The 7,500-nt window shown below is 33.4% G+C and overlaps 1 protein-coding gene across 1 annotated transcript in view; it reads left to right on the top strand.

Annotated features, from left to right (window-relative positions):
* Window positions 1-50: 50 nt before the first annotated feature.
* Window positions 51-7,500, top strand: part of LOC124430737 (RNA polymerase II degradation factor 1) — a 72,148-nt gene continuing 64,698 nt past the window's right edge. The window contains exon 1 of the mRNA XM_046977723.1: window positions 51-441. The gene's annotated coding sequence lies outside the window, so the exon portion shown is untranslated. The remainder of the gene's footprint in view (window positions 442-7,500) is intronic.

Here is a 7,500-nt window from a genome sequence, read left to right on the forward strand (position 1 = left end):
TATTATTATTATTTCTTTCTTCCTTTATTTCTTTTCTTTATTTTATTAACTTCATACGTTCGTTCTCTCTAATTTACTCTCTCCCTCTCTCTCTCTCTCTCTCCTCCCTTTTTCGGAAATATATTTCGCGAGCTGTCATCGGCTCGAAAGGCAAATACCGGGCACGTGTGTTGTGTTCGCCGTAATGTCGCCTCGTTCAGCTGGATCAACCTCGAGGTCTCTCGGGTTCTCCTGATTTCCGAGAAAGGATCATCGTCATCGTCATCGTCATCGTCATCGTCGTCTCTCCACATCATCCTTCGATCTTCTCCTCGCCGTTGGAAGGATTCTTTTTTTTTTTTTCATCTAATATCTCTGAAACACCACCGCCTTCCTTCTTCAACATCTTCTTCTTCTTCTACTTCTTCACGGACCGTCGTCCATCTTCTTCCATTCGCAGAGGTTAGTCACTCGTTCCGGTATGATGTTCTTCTTTACGGAGGAACTTTTATATATATATATATATATATATATATATATATATATATATATGCGTGTGTATGCGTGTATGTATATATATATATTATATACATATATACGTGCAAGCAAGCACGGAATACACAGGAAAAAGCAGCCGACGCGTTTCGTGTGGGCAGACGTTCTTGGTATACACATTGAAAGAGTGAGAGAGAGAGAGAGAGAGAAAGAGAGAGAGAGAAAGAGCATGTAACGATGTGTCCTCGTGTATGGTTCTCTTACCGAGTCTTATCCTGTGTATACGTACGTGCATGCCTGCCTGGTCTGACTACGTATATTCGTATGAGTGCATGTCCATGTCTCTCTCTCTCTCTCTCTCTCACTCTCTCACTCTCTCTCTTTCTCTCTCTATGTGTATGTGTGTGTATATGTATATATATATATATATATATGCATTTGTATATACATACTTGCGTACGTGCGTAAGTACATACATACGTGCGTGGTTCGATCGTGTATAAGTATATGCAACTCTGCGCGAGAATAAACGCGGTGCAACGATCGACGGTGAGCGAACACGCCACCGCCATCGTGTATATATATATATATATATATATATATATATATATATATATCGCACATTGCGAAAGTGCCCGTAAGTCGCATTATTTGCGAGTAGGGAAGCATGAAAAATTTCAGTGACGAGAGAACACACCACCATAGATTATTTCGTCCTCCCACGTTTTTCCATTCGGATATCTAAGTATTGCCTGTACGTTTATCCTAAGAGCTATCGAAGCTTTGAAATTTCTCAGAGATATTCTTTTCTCCTGTCTCTCTCTCTCTCTCTCTCTCTCTCTCTCTCTCTCACTCTCTTTTTTTTTCCCCTTTTTTCTGCTTTCTTTTCCTCTCTTTCCTCTTTCTCCTTTTGATTTTTCGAATTTCTCTTTTTCTCGCGTCTTCCTCGATACATCAACCAATTCGAATATCAATGATCGAATCGCCTTGTCCATTGTAATTCTTAACGATCATTTGTAATGCAGGAGATAGATCTTTTTCTTTCCTTTTTTTCTTTTCACTTCTTTTTTCTTTTTTTTTTTTTTTTTTCTTTTTTCTTTTCTCTCTCTCTCTTATCTTCGATACTTTTTCCTTCTTCTATTTTCTGTCCTCCTTTGTTTTCTTCCCCTTTTTTCTTTCTATTTTTCCTTTCTTTTTCTTTTTCTTTTTTTTTTTTTTTTTTTTTTTTTTTTTTCATTTTTTCGTCTCATTATCGATACATCAACGAATTCGAATGTTAATTTTAATCGATCTTTCAGCCTAATTGTAATTCTCATTGAATCGTTTAAAATGGAACGGATAGATATTTTCTTTCATTCATTTTCTTTTTCTTTTTTTTCTCTCTCTCTCTCTCTCTCTCTCTCTCTCTCTCTTTTTCCTTTTATTCGCAACATCGAACACGCGCTGAATCGATTTTTAAGAAAACGAAACACCTTGTATATAATTTAAATGGTTACGCGACCGACTGTCACGTGTATAAAAGCGCAGATTTCTTTTTTTTCTTTGTTTCGTTTCGTTTTCATTTCATTCGTAATATCAAACACGCGAATCGATTTTAAAAACAGTAATACTACTTTGTATATGATTTAAAATGGTCACGGAAACGTGTCACGTTTTGTCGTCACGTTAATCATGGTGTAACATTTAAAAATCAGAAGAAAATGTGAAATAAAATAACGTAAAGTAAAGTAAAGAAATGAAAAGAAATAAAAAAGAGAGAAAAAAAAAAAAGAAAAGGAGAAATACATAGTATCAATAATATGGTCGTTGATATTTGAGAAATTTATATCGTTCGTTTCGTTTAATAAGAGAAAAATTTTATCCTATCGTAAGTGTCAGTTCGTATTTCCTTCAACCCTTCCGCCCCTCCCCCGCCGTCAACCCATTTATTAGATCAGATTAGAGTCAAACTAAAGACAATGGGATACGCATTTACCCCTCTTATTAGATGAAGCAACAACACTTTCAGAAGCTGTTAGTTACACACGTGCAACATGGACGTGGTACTTACAATACTTATTTACTTACTTACTTACTTACTTACTTACTTACATATATACATAGGTATTTTACTCGTGAGTAAAGTGAATACATTTGTACAGTGCATACGTCAGAATAAGTATATACGTACGCTGTCCCATGGCCGATATCAGTCATCGACTTCATTTAAAATTTCTTCTCACGTGGTATCATCCATCCTTCAGGGATGTATCGAGTTAACAAAAGTGCCCCTTGTAATTATTATAACGACGATGACGATGACGATGACAATAACGAAGATGACGACGATTATAACGAATACAATAATAGTTCTATTATTTCTTATTTTATCTTTTCTTCCTATATTTAGGCCGTCCTTTAAAGCGACTTATCAATCATCCCGTTTCAAAAGAAGATGAATCTAGTGATGCCAATCATTACGAAACTTTTCGTGCATATATATATATATATATATATATATATATATATATATGTATATTTGTACGTAGATATTATATACAAGCTTATCCTTCATTACGAGAAAAAAAAAGAAAAGAAAAGAAAAGAAAGAGAGAGAGAGAGAGTGAGAGAGATGGACCAGCACCATCGAAATTACATCCGCGTTTCGTGCCAAACGATTTCGTCACTACCGTTCATGCGGGCAACCTATCATGGAAGAATCCTCCTCTCAGACGCAAATATTACTTATACGAGCTGTGCACTTTGACATTTTCTTCAAACATGGTGACACATTGTAGCAACTTAATATCCCCGAGAGCGATTATGTTGTAAAATATATTATTACGTTCGATAAAAATAACGAATTCTAGTCGTTAACACATGCTGCCTGTTTTTATTTTTCTTTATTTCTTTCTTATTATTTTTCTTTTATTTTAATTTCTGCTTTTTTCTTTTTTTTTCTTTTTTGTTTTTTTTTTTCAATTCTTCTTCTTCTTCTTCTTCTTCTCCTTTTTTTTATTTCTTTTTTATTATTACCATAATCATTATCGTTATCTTTTTTTTCTCTCCCTCTCTCTCTCTCTCTCTCTCTTTCTCTTTGTCACTATAATTCCCCTATATTTCCCTATAATTTCTTTAAATTCAGTAAATATCTACGATTGTATACGAGCTATTATTATAATTTATTATCGTCGTTTGCAAATTTATAAAAAAAAAAAAAAAAAAAAAAAAAAAAAGAAGAACAGACACACGCGCACAGAAGAAAAAAAAGGAACGAGAGAAAAAAATAAAGAAAAAAAGTGGCGATGCCCAATCAGAATTATTCTCGCTTTAATGATAAGTTTTGTATTTTAATTTACAAACATCAGAGAAATTCATTTAATTAGAGATAATTTCATTTGTGTTTTGTTTTTAAAGGAAGAAGAAAGGAAAAGAGGGAGGGAGAGAGAGAGAGAGAGAGAGAGAGAGAGAGAAGTATATTAGAAATTGGCTTTAAATTAAAAAAAAAAAAGAAAATAAACGCTCGAAAGAAGGGAAACAATTTAAAGATACATCATCGATGTTCGTTTCTCATGCCTTCGTGGAATTTAAAGTGGTGTAAACGAGAGAGAGAGAGAGAGAGAGAGAGAGAGAGAGAGAGAGAGAGAGAAAAAGAGAGAGAGATAAAGATAGAGATAGAGATAGAGAAAAAGAAAAAGAGAAAGAGAGAGAGAGAGAGAGAGAGTGAGATAGATACAATTATCTCGCTGATTGCCGTCGCACCGTTAAACCTTTTTCGATCTTTCACCATTACAGAGTTACAAAGATGTAACTATCTACTTACGCACCTTCCACGCGTAATTGGGTTGCCCCGAGCTAAGACAAAGAGGTATATAAACGTATACATAGCTTTTCACCATGGACACATATAAAACGTACATAAGTATATATATATATATATATATATATATATATATATAACTATATAGATATATATAGATATATATGTGTGTATATGTACACATATATATATATGTATGTATGTTTGTATGTGATGGTTCTAATTTCGCGTTGATACTATTGGCCGCCGCCGGCCGGATTGCGCGAGCCGCGAATTTTAAATTTTAAGAGGAGCGCTGCTGGAAATACGTAAGTCGATTAAATCGTCGACCGACTAATTTTCCTGGGAATCCTCGAACGTTAAATAAAAAACGTTTTATATTTCTTTCGATCGTCGTTGAATTCCTGTTTTCTATTTCTTCTTTTTTTTTCTCTCTCTCTCTCTCTCTCTCTCTTTTTTTTTTCTTTCCTCTTTTCGTTTCTCTCTGTCTTTCTTTCGTCAACGTCAATTCAATCGATTCGAATTTATTTATTTTTTTTTTTTTCGAATTTTAAATGTCAAAGAAATCCCTTTTTTTTTTTTTTTTTTTTTTTGCTAATAATAATTGCGGCGTTACGGCCGCACGATAGTTAAATTTTTAACGAGGATATCGATTGTAATCGTTTATTGTAAAACGATCATTTAAATAGCGAAACGAGGAAAGAACGAGATCGTATGTAAATAATGTTATTGATAGTTAAAAGGGACTCTCGATATCGCAAAATGGTTTTTCACGTTAACATATGCGATATCGTAAGCTAACGGCTTACGATTTTTCTTCGATTTCCAATCACGAACATGTGGAAATGGAATGGCCGAGGGAATTGGAGTAAGACTCGCGCTACTAATAAATTTCTAATTAACATTTAAATCGTGTTTCCCTTCGTGCCACGTGAATCGAAATTTAAATTGCTTCGTGGAAAGAAGAATATAATTAAACGAATGATAGAAAACGTATTTAAGTACGTACGATTGAAAATCTTTCGTTTTTGAATATAAAATGAATGAAATTTTTTCTTCTCACTTATTTTTCCCTTTTCTTTTCTATTATTAATTTATTTACTTATTTTTTTCTTTTTTTTTTTTTTCTTCTTCTTCTTCTACTATATACCCACCACCTACGCTTTTACACGCGGGATCTTAGAATGCGACGAAATTGAGTGTTTACGTCAATCTTCAAAAATTCTTTTTCTCTTGTTTTCTTTTTCTTTTGTTTTCTTTTTCTTTTTTTTTTTCTTTTCCTCTTTTTTTTTTTTTTTTTTTTTTCTTCAATTAATATATAACCTACGTATACCTAAAGATCAACAGAGGCGTGTATTCAATGTTCATTGGCTCGCTGATTAATACGATTCGATTTGATTCGATTCGATACGTTTCGATTCGATTCATTTCGATTCGATTCGTATCGATTCGATTCTTGGGATAAAAGTATTTACAACATTTTTCTCTTTCTCCTCCTCCTCCTTTTCCTCCCTCTCCTTATTCTTCTTCTTCTTCTTCTTCTTTTTATCTTTTATCCTTCTTGTAAGTCGAATTGTTTATCGTAAGGGAAAAGAAAAGAAAAGAAAAGAAAAGAAAAGAAATTTATAAGACGGGTGCCTACACCTTTACGGTCACCCTGAGTAACAATGCTTTTCACCGAGTCTCTCTCTCTCTCTCTCTCTCTCTCTCTCTGTCTCTCTCTCTTGCATATTGCCTTTCGTAAGTGTCCCGGCGGGTGCTTCAAAAGAGACAATAAGTTATGCAAATGAGGATACGTCGCTCGATTCGCTCCCTACGGGATTTACATCGTCCTCGTGTTCAACTCGCAGACTCTTGCTTATACGTATACCTACCTACTTCTGGCTTTGACGAATAATCGCAGGTATTTTCGAAAGTCTTGCCGAAGAGAAGAATGAAAAAAAAAAAAGGAAGAAAAAAAAAAAAAGAAAGAAAGAAAAAAGAAAGGGGAAAAAAATCAAAGAAAATAAAAGCTAATAAAGGAAAAGAAAACGATGGGGAATGATTGAGAGAGAAAACGGCAAGAAAAAATAGAGAGAGTGAAAGAGAGGGAGGCAGGGAGGGGGGCAGAGAGAGAGAGAGAGAGAGAGAGAGAGAGAGAGAGAGAGTTGGAGAAAGATATATAGATACATAGAGAATGATAGCAAGAAAAATAGAAACAGATTAACAAAAATATTATATTGTATATATATATATATATATATATATATATATATAATGTGTTAATAATATTAATGTGTAAATAATATATTTGTTATAAATAATAAAATATTACATCTATTGTATATATATATATATATATATATATATATATATATATATATAAAATATATATATGTAATTTTAGATAAAGATATGTTTTTTTTTTTTAATAAACAATCAAACTTTTCTTCTTCTTTGTTTTTCATATGAAAACAAAAACGATTATGTTATTTTGATATATTTCTACATAAATACATACACATACATACATATATATATATATATATATATATATATATGTATATTCATTATAGTATTATATTATATATAATATAAATATTTTATTATTATATTACATATAATATAATATATATTGTTTAATTTATTTATCTGGTTGGCGAGCGAGGGCAAAGTAAAACTCTCGAACGCGATGAGAATCGCGTGCTGCTCGCGCTTGCCCGTTATCGGCTAAACAACAAATAATTGGCGAAAAATTCCTAGTGGGCACGAGCCGCGACCACGGTGTGTAGCATTAATTAACTATAAAATCACGGCGATGGCGAACGCGTTGTCGATCGTACGTTGCCCTTTCCTGCTCCGTGCGACACGTGCTTGGAATTAAAGTTGGTCATGTCCCGTGCTAACGTGACATATGCACATATGTATCCACGCTCATATGTATATATAAAGTTTGTATGTACATGTTACTTGTGTATCGTACCACCTACCTAACGATATATAGGGTGATACATTTAAATTGGAACACGTATCGGACATCCTCGTTTTGTTCCATATTTGAAGAGAATGATTGATACTTTTTTTCTTTCGGGATTACAGCTAGAGTAGGGGATGGATAGGATTAATCGGGTGAGAAGAGGTAAGAGGAATGGATTGACAGTAGAATGGATTGACAATAGTAGATGAACAAAGTAATCCTTTTTTCTTCTTATTGTTCTTTTTAAACGAAACAATAATATTGTATCCAA

This window comes from Vespa crabro, chromosome 19 (genome assembly GCF_910589235.1).
Source record: "Vespa crabro chromosome 19, iyVesCrab1.2, whole genome shotgun sequence".
Lineage (NCBI taxonomy): Eukaryota > Metazoa > Arthropoda > Insecta > Hymenoptera > Vespidae > Vespa > Vespa crabro.